The sequence below is a fragment of the Giraffa tippelskirchi genome, chromosome 3, assembly GCF_054371585.1.
Source record: "Giraffa tippelskirchi isolate mGirTip1 chromosome 3, T2T-mGirTip1v1.2.pri, whole genome shotgun sequence".
Taxonomy (NCBI): domain Eukaryota; kingdom Metazoa; phylum Chordata; class Mammalia; order Artiodactyla; family Giraffidae; genus Giraffa; species Giraffa tippelskirchi.
The window spans coordinates 39918957-39936198 of NC_137277.1; the positions used below are offsets into that span (position 1 = coordinate 39918957).

A 17242-nucleotide genomic window follows, 5' to 3' on the forward strand; every position below is an offset into this window, starting at 1 on the left:
AGGTGTCGTAAGCACGGAATTCTGACCTCACAGTAGGATCGAGAAGGAGAAAATGGGCAAGGGGAGGTGACGGGAGGAGGGGGAAGGGAAGCCCAGGGATGCGCGGAGAGGAGCAGATGTGGGGGTGATGGAAGAGACCCCATAAGCTGGTGGGACAGGTGCGTGAAGAAACCACGTCTGCGCTGGAAGCCCTAAAGGCTGTGTGGTGGTCCCGGCTGGCTCAAGCCGACCGACCAACCAATCTGGGTCGCCCCACTGTGTGAATAGCCACCAACTTGTGTATGACTTGTATCCTCCACGTGGGTCGGTGCGGTGCAGGGTGGGGGAATGCTGACTGCCTTTCACTGTGGGTGGGAAGTCTCTGCGACTGGCTGGAGACACCACTTCAAGGGTACACTCCAGTTCCTTTCCCCGGCTAGAAAGGGACCAAAAGTCTTTTCAGCACCCGCCAGTGCTGGCCAGAGTGTGTCTGCACAGAGAAGGTGCCTTTTTTTACAGAGCCGGGCAGCCTGGACCTGGATCCTGCAAACTTGCCCCAGTGGGGAAGGCTTCCCGGGTAGTTCTGAAGGCCGCCATGTCTGGACTGCAGGTCTGTGATGGAGATAATAGAGAGCAGCTGACATCTCATTTCCCTTTTGGTCTTTTGTCAGTTTACAGTTAAAAATGAGCCACGAAGCAGCCCACGCATTTTATTTATATGGTTGAGGTGTCCAGGGAGGCTTGAGCAGCCTCCAAGAGCCTTTTCTCCCATCCTTACTAGCCAGAGACCCAGCTTGGGATAAACCCAGTGCATTCTGGGACCTGCTCCCCAGAGGGAGGCTCCTTACCCTGCCCAAGAGATGGCCACTGGAGGCTTGGCAGTCACGTGTGTTTGCCACTTGGGCTATTTTTCCCTCCCTGCATAGCTTGGTTGGCGAGAGAGATTCTACCAACAAAGAGGTTTTCACCTGGATTGGCCAGAGGGAAGCAGAGCAGAGAAGTCCTTTGCTGCTCTGGGCCATTGTGTGGACAAAGGGCTTTTATTTTGGTCCTGGTCTGGGCAAATCTCTCCCTTGGCCCCTGATCCTGGTCACCAGGACTGGTCTCTCTTGTGCACACATAACACAGGGCACTCAGATTCTCTGTATGGATTCTAAGTATGTGCCCAGAGACAAAGATATGCCTGGGGCGGGTGGCAAGAGAGGTGGCCACTGAAGTTTCTGCTTCTCAAATGTTCCCAAAGGCTCCTGGCAAAAATGTCATAGGACGAAAAAAAAAAAAAAAAAGAAGGTCATAAGATGAAAAAAAAGCTCATAGGATGGATTCAGGTATTTGTTGTAATTTCCCTGCCCGTCAGATGCAGAATCCTGGGAGGAGTTTCATAGTTTAATTATGATTTGGAAAAGGGTTTGAGAGATGAAGAAAGAATAGCCTTTCCTAGATCATGGGAGGAGAAGGGACTGTGAGCCCTACCTATCCTGCAGAGAAACCCCAGAGGAGGAAGAAGGTGAGAGTAGCAACTGGACCACAAGGGTCATGTCTCTGATTTCTGGTTGTCCTATGACAGTTAATATGGTGTTGTCCCTGGGCAGGACATCTTAAGAACTGGGGGTGCTGCCTTGCATCTCTTAATGAGCAGACTCTCCTGGCCACAGCCCCGCCTCTGTGAACCAGAACAGCCTCGAGTCCTCAGTGGATCTTGCTGCTGACTGCGCTGGTAGCTGAAGGCTTCAGCAGCTGCCCTGCTGCCTTTTCCATCTCCCAGCCTAGCCTGGTAGAACCGGGGATATAAAAAGCAAATCTCTGGTCAGAGATGAGAGGCAGGCAGGGCAAGTGAGGCCCTGAGCCACTCAGCACCATCTAGGAAGGAAGAGTGGCCTGCTGGGTTTTTGCTTGGCCAGAAGTGGCCTGCTTAAGGTCAGGATCTATGGTTTTCATTTTTAGAGCTATAAAAAACAGAATGCAAATCAACAGCCTCTGGGCGAATACAGAACCTTTCCTTAAAGTTTTTGTCTTGTTAAGCAAGGAAAGAGAGTGCCAAATAGGCTTTGTTAAGTGGCAGTCTAATTAATAATTTAAAATCGTGTAGCTGTCTTTCATTAGAATTTATCTGTACATCAACCACAAAATCAGTCAAACACACTCATTTATAAGTTAATGCCATCCCTGAATAATTCAGCAAGAGCTAGATTAAGGCCTGCAACCCAGTAAGATGCATTTTGTTCTTTTGGTTTCCATAGCCAGATGGGCTGGCCTGGTGGCTGGATTGGGTCTCCTTTGTGGGAAGAAGGGAAGGTAGGAGGAAGAAGGGACCATGGGGTTGTCAGATGCTTGGTTGATTTGCATTCAAAGGTCCCCTAGGGAATCAGAGAGTCTCCATGTGTCCAGGTATGAGCAGGCTCCCCTTAGAGCTGTTAGTGTGGTGGCCCTCCTTAGCCCCAGTGGCGAAGGGAAGTGGAGAGTGTTCCATGGACAGCCAAGACATTCCCCTTTCTACTAGAGAAAGTGTAGAGAGGGGAATTACAAGAGCCCTGTGTAGAGGGATGAGATACAAGCCTTTTTAGCCCAAATCTAGGTACAGAAGTGGAGTTCCAGTCTTCCCAGCACAAGTCTGTCCCATTCAAGGAAAGCAGCCCAATGAAACCAATGATACTAAGACAGTTTCCTTAACTGGGAGCTTCTGGGCTGCTTTTCCCCTCAAAGTTCCTGGCCCTTACACCAGCAAAGAGAAGCCAGGATGAGGAATTTTAAGGAAGTACCAGGTCACCTCAACAGAGAGGAGAGGCAGAGTTGCTAAATAAAGTCCTTGCATGCATTTTCTCACCAGTAGCCAGAATAAAAGCAAGGAAAGCAATGCAATGCTCCCCGTTTGTGAGCTCAGACGATGTGGAAAATGTGTTTTGGTTTTGCCCCTGTCGTGACAACATGAGGCCAACTCCTCACCACAGTTTCCAGGTCTAGTTGCTGCAGAGGAACTGTTCAGGACCCAAACTCCCAGCGTGGACACACTGACTCCTTTACTGCAGGAACGAACCCGAGTTTCTGGTCTCGGACTCAGGCTGCTAAGCTTGACCCCCACCCCTACCCTAGAGGGTTCAGTGGCTCTGTTTTAGGAGACCAAATGGATAACCAGAACAGACAGTGGACTTGACACAGGGAGAGGTTCTCGGCCAAGTTTGAAGCCAGGAAGTCTCATTAGGAAATGGAAAAGACAGGGGAGACTGGTAGGAGTTTTTGCCCCCTGACCTGTGGCAGAGTTGACAGCAGATGGGATCTGGGAGGGAGGCTTGTGGGGGGAGTGAATTCAACTCCAAGCTTTGAAGTCAGGGCCTGAGAAAGGACAGAGCAGGAGTTCACTCTCTGGAGATGAGAAGGAGGGGGCAGGCCTGCTGAAGGATGTCAAGAACGGATCTGTTTGGTACCATCTGCAGCGAAGTAGTGGTTAAGGTTAAAGCAGAGAGGAGATGACAGGGAGGGAACAGATGGCCGAGGAAGCAAAATAGCTGGCGAAACGGGAACAGAGCCTCCAGGGACAGCAGAAGGCAGGACCTCCATGCAGAATGCCGGAAGCGGCCCTTTCCTCGGGGTGCACTGGCCAGGCCACCTGGGTAGAAGGGAGTCTAAGAGAGGAGTGAGGCAGGCATCCCAGGGTGAGGGCTTCCTCGAGGCTTGGGAGAAGACCTCAGTGTGCTTAGTCGCTCAGTCATGTCCAACTCTGTGGCTCCATGGACCGTAGCCCACCAGGCTCCTCTGTCTATGGGATTCTCTGGGCAAGAATACTAGAGCGGGTTGCCACTTCCTATTCCAGGGGATCTTCCCTGACCCAGGGGTCAAACCCACATCTCTTGTATCTCCTGCGTTGGCAGGCGAATTCTTCACCACTAGTGCCACCTGGGAAGCCCAAGAGAAGACCTAGGAAGACGTCAACCCCAAAGCGAGGGGGGTCCAGAAGCAGGGACCTCCTCGGATGTCGTTGAACTGGGGCGAAAAGGTACGGTTGACTTGGGGTCCATCACTGGAGCAAGGGGAGGCCACTGTGGTCTGAACATGCCTGGCCAAGCCTGCTGGGAGGAAGTATGGACGCAAGCAGGGAATGGGCAGCAGAGAATGGACTGTTCTTCCTCACCTGCCTTGAATCCGATTCCACCGGTCTCTGTCCGTATGCTGACAATAGTTGCTTATAATCAGTGACGGGCCAAGCTAAGTGGACTCCGTGCCTAACCTCAGGCAGTCTCCACAACCACCCTTCGAGATCAGTCTCTGCTCGTCCCTGCCATACAGATAAGGAAACTGAGGCACAGACCAAATGAACTCCCTGACTCTGGGTCACCCAGCTAGCACATTGAGTCAGGATGCCACCCCAGGTCTGTCTGCCACCACGCTCTTTCCCTCGCTCTCTTAACCTCTCAGCTCCACTGCCTCACACGCCCATCTGCCTTGATTTATGTGACATTTGTTTTGCGAGGTGCCGGGCACTGCTGAATCTGAATCACTCATGTCTCGTTACAGAGTTCCCTGGTAGTTCCTGTGCACCCTTCTTCTGGTGTTCCTCCAGGAATGTCTCTGGTTGGGACTTGGGGCTCCTGAGACCCCGAACCCCTCTCTCAATTGTCTTCCTCTATCCTGTCCCCCCCACCCTTCTCTCCGCTACTGCTTCCTGCACTGCTGTCTTCATTGCAGACAGAGATCAAACAATGAAGCATCCTGCCCTCTCTCAGGCCCTTCAGGAAGATGGGGCCCTGGCTTATTAGGGGGCTGGGCACTCTGCGTATGTTGCTGTCCACGGCTCCCCTTCCAGGCTGTCCTGGTGGGGCGGCTAACACAGCCACACCCCAGACTGGTTGGTGACTGGGGAGCAATAGCCCCAGGAGGTGGCACTTGGCAGGCTGGATGAGGAGTGGGGGTCCCTCCGCCTTCCCCTCGTCCTCTGGAGAGCTCCTACGGCCAGTCAGCTGGGCGGTAACTGCAGGTCCTCCACACAGGGTTTCTCCTGCCCACTTCCACTTGGGTACACGGATGTGTACGGATGTGTACCCAAGAGACCCATTCTTCCTGCAGTTTGGAAAAGAAAAGGCAAGGTGGAGAGTCTAGTGGATCTCATCTTGGGCGCAGAAGAGCACATTCCCACCTCTCAAGGAGAAGCGCCCCTCTCCTCGGTGGGGGAGGGACAGGGTGTCAGAGCTAACAGATTCAGCAGGGTGCTTCGGAACCTGTGATTATGGCCTAATCAGTCGGTAAAGTTGGGATCCAAACCTGCAAACGTCCCCTGCTAGGTGATTCAGAAGAGGTGCTGGGGAGGCCTCCAGGCCCGCCCAGCAAGAGAGTTGGCACAATGCTGTGTGTGTGTGTGTCTGCACGTGGAACCACACCTGGCGAGCGTGCAACAGGTTCCAGGAGTGCTCGCCAGAGGTCCCCGGTGGCAGAGCTGAGCTTCCCGGGCACCTAGGTTGGCACTCCCACCGCTAGGACCACTGGCAGCACGAGTGGCTCGTGAGCCACTCAGTGGGGGGTCCCCAGGGAGTGGGTGGGCAGGCCAGCACTGTGCGTGCCACATGTCGGGAACAGAGCTCCAGTGGGTACGTGGCTCACCCACCCACGCAGGGGGGTGGGCACTACTCATCATCATACGTCCGCCAAGGGACAAAGCACCGCAGCCCTCAGAGTTGAGGCCTCCTGGTAGCTCCCTGGGCTTATTCCACAGGGCAGTGGCTCCGTGGTTGGGGTGGATTTGCAGGAAATGGAGCAAAAATTCTTCCCCAAGTCAGGAGGAAAGCAGAGTTCCCAACTCTCAACCCATGGAGGTGGCATGAGAGTTGCTACTGCCTCTGAAAGTGTTGGAGCAGGGTTCACCATCTCTGTCTCCGGGCACCTGAGCCAATGCATGCATCATGAAGGGGGCTTTTATGCAGAGATTCATGAGGCCCTAGAGGGACAATTGGCGTTCTTCTTACGATGATTTATTTATAGGGCGATTGGATGATGGGGATATGGAGGCTAAGGTGCCTCCATTAGTGAGAAGCACACAAGGCAGGAAGCCTTGCTCTGCCTTTGACATTTCATGAGGCGACTCCTACCAGGGAGCTGCTTTTTCTTTTAGAAGGTTTTACCTTTAATGTTCTATTCGTGGCCTTGTCTGAGCAGGCTGGGAGGAGGAAGGAGCAGGCGGTGCGGGGGGCTTTGGGGGAGACAGGCCCAGGTTGGTCACTCAGTGGCCAGCGTGGGGCAGCCAGGGCAGGCTGGGCACGGGGCAAAGGCTGTGGTCACGGACTGGCAGCCCGCTGGCCAGCACACCGGCCACCTCCGCGGCCTGTGCTGCAGACGGCCTGCCACGTGGTGTTTACTCTGCTGTCTGTCTCTGTCTTCACTGGCCGCCAAGCTCCACTGGTAGCAGCAGCCTTTTACAATCCTGGCTCTGGCCTGGCCAAGGCCCTTTTCTCGCTGTGATCTCTGGGGCTGTGGACAGGATCCCAAGCTTGGAGCCCCGGGGCTGGATTTGCTTCTGTCTCTGTGACTGACTCACTAGGACCCCGGACGCTGGGCCTCAGTTTCCCCATCTGTCATATAACTAGATTGATGGTTTGGCAAATGTTTTTCGGCAGTAGGAGAGTTTCTTCAAATGATGTCCAGTGTCAGAGCCCAGGCTATAAAGCAGATCGCTCAGGTGGCCCTGGTCACACCTGGCTCAAGGAGCCTCCTCCTCTGGCCTTACTGCTGCCCTGGAAGCTCCTCCAGTTTGGAGGCTGGGGAGTCCCCTGTGGTCCCCCACTAGCAAGCAGGGCAGGCAGGAAGGCCACTGGCTGTGTCGTGCTGTGTGCTGACCCAGAGGACACCGCACCGCCCACAGGCTTGGGTTGGAGCTTGCTTTCGTGCACTGGGACTTGGACCCCTTGTAACCACTTAGCTCGCTGGGAGAAGCTGTCTACACTTGGAGTCTGCTTGCCACTACCGCTCACCCCTCAAGGAGAAGAGATTCAGTGGTCACTCCACTGCCGCCCCTCTGGCCTGATACTGACCCTACTGGACATTTTCTTCATCTCGCCTGACCTGGTGACCCTTGATTCTGTCACCCATAGTTTCCCTCAACTTCCCCCATGGCAGCTCCCCTGGTCTTTCTCCTGCTTCTGTGGCTGCTGCTTCTCAGCCTTTCTTGCCAGCTTCACTACCTCCTGCCATCCTTCCAGTGTGGTGCCTCCTGGGGGCATTGCCCAGGGCCTGCCTTCTGGGGGTGTCAGCTCAGCCCTGGGGATGTCAGCTTGTCTTACAGCTGCAGGGTCCATTACTGACCGCTTCCCCTCCACGTCTTATCGAGAGCCAAGATGTTACTTCTGACCTCCAGGGCCATCCATCCAGCTGACCCCCCACCCCCAGGCGTCTCCACTGGCAGCTGCACAGGCCCCTCAAACCTGGCATGTGTGAAACGATGCTCCTACTTCCACCCTGAGCTCTGAGCACCCTTACTTCTTTCCCATTTCTCCCATTTCAGCATCTGCACCACCATCCTTGCAGGTACTGTCAGTTGGAGAACTGGACCCATGGATGACCCCCTCACCTCACCCCACCTCTCCCCACGAATCCATCGAGCAGTGATGCCCCTTCTCCCTCAGCATCCTTCACACCTCCCTTCCCTGCTCCCACCCTCGCCTTTGCCACTATCCTCTCCTGGACCACACCAGCAGCCCCCCTGCCTCTACTCCTGCCTTCACCCCATCCAGCCTTCACATGGTGGTCAGAGTCTACAGTGCCACAGGATCTTGTCCTTCCCTTGTTTAAAAACCTTCAGTGATTCCTTGTCTTTCAGGGGCGACTCTAAACGTCCCAGCTTGGCAGTCAAGTCCTCCTCTCTTGTCCCACCTACAGCCCCACTAAGCTCTCCTCTCCCCACTCCCCACTTTGAACTCTGAGGTCCAGGTCTAATGACCTTCTTTCAATCCCCCGATGGAATTGTTCTCTCTGTGTCTCATCTCTAAAGATTTGCACAAGCACCCCCTGCTGCCCAGAACACTCTCTGCTCCCTTCTTCCCCTTCCGCTCATCCTTCAGGATTCAGCTTACACATCACTTCCCCTGGAAAACTTACCTGGGCTAGGGGAGTGGTCCTCGGTGTCCCACTGTTCCCTGTACTCCCGGTCACAGTACTCAGCCTATTTTATTGCAATTACCTTTATGTCATTAGCCTTCCCCACTGGATGGCAAGTTCCGCGAGGAAACAGCTTCCTCTTTACCCCCCTCCCCCGACCCCTCCAGATCTGTTCTCCACTCTTCTCCACGTGCTCTCTGTCCCGGGAGCTTGTTCTGCTGAACTTCAGCCATGAGCTTCCAGCCGAGTTCAACATAGGTGGGTCACGATGGGCTCTCTGTGTCCCTCCATCACAGGTCGCCCAAAGTTTCTCCCAGAAGTACAGTCTGGGACAAGGGTTCAAGTACAAGTCTCTATTTGGGAAGGATCCTAGGGAACACTAGGAGTGTGTAAGTGAGACAGGGAAGGGAAGGAGCCAATAGCAGGTGTGGTGTCTGAGCTCTGAGCACCCCAACCTCTTCCCCATTTCTCCCATTTCAGCATCTGCACCATCATCCTTGCAGGTACCGTCAGTCGGAGAACTGGACCCACGGATGACCTCCTCACCTCACCCCACCTCTCCCAGAACTCAGACCCACTGGGGAATTTTAGATACAGTCTAGAACATGCACCTCAAAGTTATTTCACCCCAAGGGGAGGGAGCTGGGTGTTTATACACAACTCCAGTCCCTCACTGGGTGAATGTTGTTCCCCTGAAGGGAGCAAAGACAGTTTCTCTGCTAGAGAAGGCCCTCAGGCAAAGGAATGCAGGTTCTGGCAGTTGGATGTCAGTCTAGTATATGCTGAACCAGTGAAAGTTCTCCCAGCAGCTCTGTCTCCACACTCAGTGAGAGCTCCCTCCCCTCACTCAGCCCCAGGGATGGGGGGTTGGAAGGATGGAAGAGTTGGGGTTAGGGCAGGGGGTGCCATCAGGGGAGGGAGGGGGCTGAAAAAGACATCATCTATTAGGGTTTCCTGGGGCTTCCCTGGTGGCTCAGTGGTAAAGAATCTGCCTGCCATGTGGGAGACCTGGATTCCATCCCTGGGTTGGGAGGATCCCCTGGAGGAGGGCATGGCAACCCACTCCAGTATTCTTGCCTGGAGAAATCCCCATGGACAGAGGAACCTGGTGGGCTACAGTTCATGGGGTCACAAAGAGTTGGACGTGACTGAAAGACTAAGCACACAGCACACACACCCACTGTTCTCATAATCATTATGTGCTCATCAAGTCACTCAGTCTGACAGTGCTCTGTTTTTCCTACCAGGACTCGACTTAATACAGCATCCTGCAGAAAATAAAATGTAGCACAAGTATGACATTGGGTAAACAGTATTGAATCAATAACTAATGTCGTGTCTTTATGAGTTGACTGGCAATGTTGATTGAATGACTGTACATGTACGTTGGAACACAAGGAACTTAGTATCGAAACCCAATTTCTAAATTGCTCTATAACTGCAAGAAAAATTAAATCATGATAACTTAGGGCTTAAAAAAAAGAGAGAGAAAACTTTGTATCAGGAACTAGGAGAAAATATTTTTTCTTTCTTTTTTTCATTTATTTATTTTTGGCTGTGCTGGGTCTTCATTGCTGCACAGACTTTCCTCTTGTTGCGGTGAGTGGGGGCTACTCTCTAGTTGTGGTGCATGGGCTTCTCATTGCTGTGGCTTCTTTCGTTGTGAAGCGCAGACTCTAGGGAGCAAAGGCTTCAGTAGTTGCAGCACATGGGCTCAGTTGTGGCTCCCAGGCTCTTGAACACAGGCTCAGTAGTTGTGGCGCCTGGGCCTAGCTGCCCCTCAGTATGTTGGATCCTCCTGGATCAGGGATCGAACCTGTAGCTCCTGCATTGACAGGTGGGCTGTTTACCAATGAGCCACCAGAGAAGCCCTAATATTATTATTTTTTTTTAGTGAGGAGGGTGGAGAAAGGTGTCTCACAACTTTCTCTGTACAATGCCTCATTAAGAGCAAAAAAGGCAGATAGTATTGCCCCAAGTTACAGATGAGAACACTGAGGTGCAGAGGGGCCACTGAGCTCATCAGGGCCCAGGGCTGTTGCTGCCTCACTCCAGCCCAGCTCTGCTCCTCTGGAGGAGGAGGAAGCTAACAGGCAGAGGAAGACTGGGCAACCGGGCCACAGAGAACTTCCAACAGGGCAAGAGCTGTGCTGGGGGAAGAGGCAGCACTCTCGCTCAGAAAACTTTAGGGCTGGACTTGGCAGGTTTGTATGGAACAAAATTTGCTCTATTGATTCCATGGCAAATGAAAAACCTCTCGTGGACATTCTGGGCTTCAGAGATCTGAAATGTTTAAATGAGGCTGGACCGAACATGAGGAGATAAAATTGCCAGGCCAAGCTGAGCTCAGATGGTGCCTGGGGTGAGAACATGCTGCCTCTTTTGCCTTCTCTCCCGTCTGTGAAAATGAGTTTTACTTTGAACCACTTCATCTCCTTGCAGGGAGGGCTCCCGGGTTGCTGCCTAAGCCTGCGGTTGATACAGAATCTCTGAGCAAGGGGGAGAGGCTGGGACAGTTCATGGGGCCACGCTCAGGAGAACACACCAGCCCAAGGGGGAACTGTACCACCAAACTCTGGGGTGGCAATTGGCCCTGGGGCTGCCTCGAGGTAGCAGTGGTTATCATTTCCCTGTAATCAGCCCACTGCCCCTGGTGGGCTGGTATTTCCACCTTCAGTGAACAAATGTGATTACAGCGATTCAAGATATCTCATTGGAAATGGGGAATTATTGCAAAGAGATGCATGACCTGGACTCCAGAAGCCTCCACGAAAGGGGGTCCCTCTAGGAAGGAGCAGCCTCTCTGTGATCCCCCTCATGGACTCCTCTTCCACCTAAGCCAGCTATTACTGCCCCCACCCCACTGTCTGCACTCATGGCTTTTCACCTCTCATAAAGCCCAATATGGCCACCCAGGGTGGCTTCTTCCTCCTCTTCTTTTTAAAAAATTTATTTATTTGGTTTATTTGCAACACATGGGATCTTTGATCCTCATTGCAGCATGTGCGATCTTTTAGCTGTGACATGTGGCATCTAGTTTCCTAACCAGGGATTGAACCCAGGCCCCTGGCATTGGGAATACAAAGTCTTAGCCACTGGACCACCAGGGAAGTCTCTGGGCTGCTTAGTCTTCAAGATGGCCTTTCACCCCCCTCCTCCCACCACTTAATTGCCCCACATCCTTGGTATTCTCAGCTTTTATTTATTTATTTAGGCCATGCCATGCGACATGAAGAATGTTCATTCCCCCACCAGGGATTGAACCCGGGCCCCCAGCAATGGAAGTGTTGAATCCTAACCACTGGCCCACGAAGGAATTCCTATTGGTATTCTCAGCTTTATTTCCCAGAAGGAAGACCCCAGCTGAGCCAGCCATGTTTTCCATGTCAGACCATGTTATAGATTGTGGTCACCCATGAATTATCTGTCCATAGATGAGCTGGACACCTTTTATCCTGTCAGCCAAGAGAGGTATGGGAGAGCTCCCTCCGTTTGACAAATATTAAACATTTATTGAGTGCCTGACTTCTGCTGGCTTGGCCCTGAGGATGAAGCAGTGAACAAAAACCAAGTCCACTGTTCTCATGAAACTTCCATTCTATTGGGGAGAACAGACAATAAACGATCAACCAGGGACTTCCCTGGTGGCCCAGTGGTTAAGAATCTGCCTGCCAACACAGGGGACTGAGGGTCCGACCCTGGTCTGGGAAGATCCCACAAACCTCAGAGAAACTAAACCCGTTGTTGTTGTTCAGTTGCTCAGTTGTGTCCGACTCTTTGCGACCCCATGGACTGCAGCACGCCAGGCTTCCCTGTCCTTCACCATCTTGCAGAGTTTGCTCAAACTCATGTCCATTGAGTCAGTGATGCCATCCAACCATCTTATCCTTTGTCATCTCCTTTTCCTCTTGCCTTCAATCTTTCCCAGCATCAGGGTCTTTTCCAGTGAGTCAGCTCTTCGCATCAGGTGACCAAAGTATTGGAGCTTCAGTTTCAGAATCAGTCCTTCCAGTGGATATTCAGGGTTTATTTCCTTTGGGATTGACTGGTTTGATCTCCTTGCTGTCCAAGGGACTCTCAAGAGTCTTCTCCAGCACCACAGTTTGAAGGTATCAGTTCTTTAGCACTCAACCTTTTTTTATTGTCCAGCTCTCACATCCCTATATGACTACTGGAAAAACCATAGCTTTGACCATATATGGACCTTTGTAGGCAAAGTGCTCAACTACTGAATACACAAGCTTCAACTACTGAGTACGCGAGCTTCAACTACTGAGCCTATGCACACTAGAGCCTGTGCTCTGCAACAAGAGAAGCCACCACTCACTGCAATCAGAGAAAGCCCACATACAGCAACGAGGACCCAGCACAGTCAAAAAATAAGTAAAATAAGTGGAAAAAAAAACACCCAAAAACAAAACTGCCGACCAACTATATTCTGTTAGGTGGGCATAGGTGCTTAGAAAAAGAAAAGTAACAGAGGGTTCATTAAAGAACAGAGGGCGACCAGAGAGCTGTTATTTTAGAGAGAGTGGCTGAGAAGTCTTTCTGATAAAGTGACATTTGAACAGAAGCCTAAGGGAAGTGAGGGAGGGCTTTCTTTTGCTACCAAAGCCGCTGCTTCTTGGGAAAACCTCTTGAGATGGAGGAAGCAGTGAGTGCAAAGGTCTGAGGCAGGATTGTGCCTAACACAATACCTGCTGCCTTGGGGACTGGAGCTGTGAGCAGGGCACACTTTCTGAGATGAGCCCACGGAATAGTCTCAGGTTCCTTTGGAGAGGACCAGAGCTTCAGGGTCAGCCCAAGCCCATCAGTCACTTGGCCAAGGGGGAGGAGCCAAAACCCAGACCAAAGAGACAGCTGTGGTGGATGGGGAGGAGGAGTGGTGGGTCTCGGGCTCCCCCTTCCCGCTGAGGTCAGACATCTCTCCTCCTCGGCTCCTAACGGGGTTCAGGCACAAGGTCCGAGGTCAGTTCCCATACCTCGCCTTTTACTGCTAAGCATGAAACAGAACTTAGTTTTGTGTACTGTCTTATCTTTTTCACCTGCTGCCTCATTTATACACCAAACTTCTCTCCCCAGAGTAACATTTTTGAACTTCGCAACTAATGCGTACACATGGCAAAAAAAACCCCCACTGGAAACCCACAGATTGGCAAAAAGAAGAAAATCACTGCAATCCCACAACCCAAAGAGTGGGAACGCTTACCCTTCCCAGGGCATTTGGTCCGTCCTTCCTTCTATTGCATGAAATGTGCCCTGTCTTGATGAATTAACAGTAGTTCTCAAACGCCTTTCTATTGAATGGCTGCAGAAGGTGCCTCATCTGACTGCCCATCCTCCGGGTTGTGTATGGAGGCTGTTTGCTGCTTTTTGCTCTTAGAGACATGCCACAGCCTACATCTTTGTATATGCCTTGGTCCATGTGCTATGTGGGCTTCTGGGCAGGAAAAGGAGAGAAGGGTGAAAGGTCAAGGACTTCCTAGGGAAGCCATCCTGGGAGGTCAGTAATGTCCCTTAGGTAGGCGGGCTTGACACTACCCCAAGCAGAAGACAGCCAGACCCTAAGTCTTCTGGTTATTTGGAGAGGAGGGTGTGTGTGTGTGTGTGTGTGTCTGTGTGTGTCTGTGTGTGTTGAGGCCGTGGACATGGCACAAGTCTCCAGTGAAGGGGGCTGTGAGCACACCAGAGGGGGAAAATGAATAGAGGGCATTGGCTTTCCTTGCACTTGGGGTGGCTTGTGGCACCAAAAACTCCTGAGGGTGGAACATGAGAAAGGGCAGGTCCCTAGCTTCCGATCTGGACCAGGGAATTGGTGTGATTTTTATGGATTTGCAGGCTCTTTGGTGCTAGAAGAGACCTTATAACTCAGCTGAGAAAAACTGATGCCCAGAGAGCTCCGGTGGTTTGCCCAGCATCACACAGCATCAGGTTGCTGTGTTCCATAGCTTGTCCACAGCGCACTGGCTGGTAAGATTGGTTCCACGCCCCTCATCTGTCCAGGAGCCCTACGCTCAGCTTCTCCCTGTACCTATTTCAGAGGAGCCCTCGTTGGTGACCTCTGCAACTATGCCTGTGGCTGTCCTCGCTCAGTGGAGGCTTGCCTCTGAAAGATGAGTTTGGTGGGGAAAGCTCAGTCCAGGGGTCAGCAATTGAGCCCTTCACCTCCAAGTGGGGATCAAGCATGTGGGATCTGGTCAGACCCAAGTTCAAGTCCTGGGAATGACCTTATTTCTCTGAGCTTGACTTATTTCATCTGTAAACCTGGCTACTAAGAGTACCTGTCTTGTAGGGTTGTGAAGCTTAAGTGAGATGATGCTGCTGAAGTTCGTGGCACTTTACTATGACCCAGAATGGGAGTTCAGCCAATGCGGCCGGAGTATGAGTAGCATGAATGGTAACTCCCTGTGCCCTCCTTCCTGCGGGCCAGAACTGACCGCCCTTTGAAGCTTTGCCTCTCTGTGTCCAGGGCTGAGTCCGCATGAGTGGACAAAATGACACAGGCCAGCCCTGGCTAGTGGAAGGAGTCTCAGGGATGGGTCACCTTGTTTGGGGAAGACTGTGTATGTCCTCAACTTCCTGCCCCCTCTGCCTAGAGTCTGGGAGAAGCCCCATAAGGCAGTGCAGGGGACGGGGCTTTGCAAAGCATCCCCATGTGGTTTTCACTGGCTCAGGAAAGTAAGAAGAGGTTGAAAGCCTCCCCAGAAAACTGAGACATCATCCACCAGCCACCAGCTCACAGCCCTGACTTCTCCTCAGCTCCTTCTTCCTTCCCCCTAAAGCAGGTTCTCCCTGATCAGAAAGGAAAACCCGGCTCCCACCCAGTGACTCTGTCTCTTGGCCTGTGAGACACATCTTCTTGCCTGCTTCTTCTCAAAAGTATCCCCGGTCTGCTCACATTTGCCTGCTGCCTTCATATATTGAGCTGAGTAGCTGGGAGCCAAGGCTGTGGAGCCAGACGGGCGGGAACCAGGGCCCTGCTTTGCCACTTAGCAGCTGCCCGACCTTGGGCAGTTGCTTTTAATTCTCTGGGCCTCGATTTCTTCATCTAAAAAGTGGGGCTAATACCAGCTGCCTCTCGGGGTTCTGAGAATTCGTGACAAGGTAGGTGGAAAGGGCCTTCCTGGCAGGTAGCAAGGCCTCATGAGATGTTGCAGCTCTTCTGTCTTCATCAGCTCCATCTGTTGGCCAACGGTCCTGTACCAAGGTCGACAGTGTGCCAGGCTCTGCGAGTCTTCAGGTACCAAAATGAATGCCACAGTCCGCTTCCCAGTGGCTTTGCCTCTTGGTCTTTTTTCTCATTGTAGATGCCCCTCTCCTCTCCCTCTTTATTTATTTATTTTTTCTCTGTTTAGGTCCCCATCTGGCCCTGATGTGGAATCCACAACAAAAGAGGCTGGGGGTGCATACTTGCCTGGGGAATCAGGCCTCAGTTTGCCCTACAGGATGCCTTGCATCTTTGCACCAAGCTGGTGACCTGCCCCCTGCCCCCTTTTCAATAGGCTGATCCGGCCCTGGCGAGAGAAGGTTGTGTCTGGGGAGCTGGCAGTGCCCCTGGGCAAAGCCCTCAGAAGCCTGGGGCAAGAGCTGTCACCTCCTTCACAGAAGAAGCAGAATCGATTTCTCTCTCTCTCTCCACTCCCTCAAAAAGAGCAGCAACGAGGGAAGGGGCGGGAGTGGGGGCTGAATTGGTGGAGGGTTTGCCTTGAGAGAGCAGGGGGCGGGGACGGGAGTGGAGAACAGCTGGGGACACATGCTTGCCTGGGCCCAGCCCCTGCAGCCCCAAACTAGGGCACAGATCTTTCTCATCCACACCCTCTCTTCCACTGAGAAGGGGTCCGGCTCCTCCCAGTACTTGGAGTACAGAGGCTCCCTCCCTGGTCACAGGCTCTTCCCAACCTGCTGGGAACTGGCCAGGGAGGTTTGTTTTTTTTTTTTGCTAACAAGCTCGCCACATTATAAGCATTATAATTTCAACAGAAATAACCAAAAAAGAAAACGAGAGAAAGAAAAGGGAAAGAAAATAGTCCTTGCACAAATGCCACTGCAGTGTCTGCCAGGACCTAAGATCTGGTACTATCTATTTTTTAATAATTGAGGGTAATAAATATGTATTTCTTTCTCCTCACCCCCCCATCCTCCGCAGCTTGTCAGCTCCCTGTGTCTCTCCTCTGATCAGACCAAGTCTTCCCCAAGCAAAAAAAAAAAAAAAAAATCCTTTAAGCAAAAAGGATTAAAGCCTTGAAAGTAGGTCTGCCTGAGCTCTTCCCCTTCTCCTCCCGCCCCCTTCCCCAGGGTTGGTGGAGAAAAGCCCCTCAGGGGACAGGAGGGGTGAGCAGGAGGCAGGCTCATGCTGCCAGACCCTGGTGGGGGCCTCAGGAGCTGAGGGTCACGCCAGCTCCCTCCCTGCGGCCCATTCAGTTCCAGTTCCAGGCAGCACAGCCCAGCCCAGCCCAGCCCAGCCTTCCACTGGTCTCTGAGGAGGGGCTAACCTGAGAACCAGGGCCCCCAAGTCCCCCACAGTATAAAACATAGAACAGAGGGCTTCAGTCTCTGTTCCAGCTTCGCTTTGCGACCTGGCTTTGTGCTTTAGGGTCCTGTGTGACCTTAGAGTGAGCCCCTGAGCCTCAGTTTCTCCATCTGTAAAATGGGAATAAATAGTACCTACCTCACAGAAAATGAAATAAAATAAAGATAGCCCAGTGCCTAGCACATGGCAAATACAAAACAAAATTATTATTTTCATCCAGTTCTTCTCAGACACAGAAAGTGTTAAAAAACAAAAGTGTTAGTCACTCAGCTGTGTCTGATTCTTTGAGAACTCATGGACTGTATAGCTGGACAGGACAGGCTCCTCTGTCCATGCAATTCTCCAGGCAAGAATACTGGAGTGGGGGACTTCCCTGGTGGTCCAGGGGCTGGGACTCCGTGCTCCCAACACAGGGGGCCCAAGTTCGATCCTTGGTCAGGAAACTAGATCCCACATGCCACAACTAAGAGCCAGTACAGCCAAATAAATAAATAAAAATTAATGCTTTTTAAAAAACGAATACTGGAGTGGGTAGCCATTCCCTTCTCCAGGGGATCTTCCTGACCCAGGGATCGAACCGTGGTCTCCCGAATTGCAGGCAGATTCTTGCAGAGAGCAGTCTGTAATCTCCCTCATCCCTCTGGCCTTCCAGTTTCC

General features: G+C 52.3%; 1 protein-coding gene across 28 annotated transcripts in view; it reads left to right on the forward strand.

Annotated features, from left to right (window-relative positions):
• RTN4RL1 (reticulon 4 receptor like 1) overlaps positions 1 to 17242 on the forward strand; it is a 74100-nt gene that overhangs the window by 1768 nt on the left and 55090 nt on the right. For 2 of the 28 annotated variants that reach the window (XR_014079527.1, XM_081580046.1), the window contains exons 1-3: positions 85 to 158; positions 499 to 589; positions 3846 to 3970. The exons of 1 other annotated variant lie outside the window; for it this stretch is intronic. The gene's annotated coding sequence lies outside the window, so the exon portion shown is untranslated. Of the gene's footprint in view, positions 1 to 84; positions 159 to 498; positions 590 to 3845; positions 3971 to 8222; positions 8314 to 8535; positions 8882 to 9282; positions 9383 to 11983; positions 12165 to 12267; positions 13226 to 13893; positions 14026 to 14347; positions 14453 to 14837; positions 15296 to 15410; positions 16184 to 17242 lie in introns of those variants that run through there. 25 more of the 28 variants (XR_014079539.1, XM_081580047.1, XR_014079526.1 and 22 more) reach the window with 24 other exon arrangements.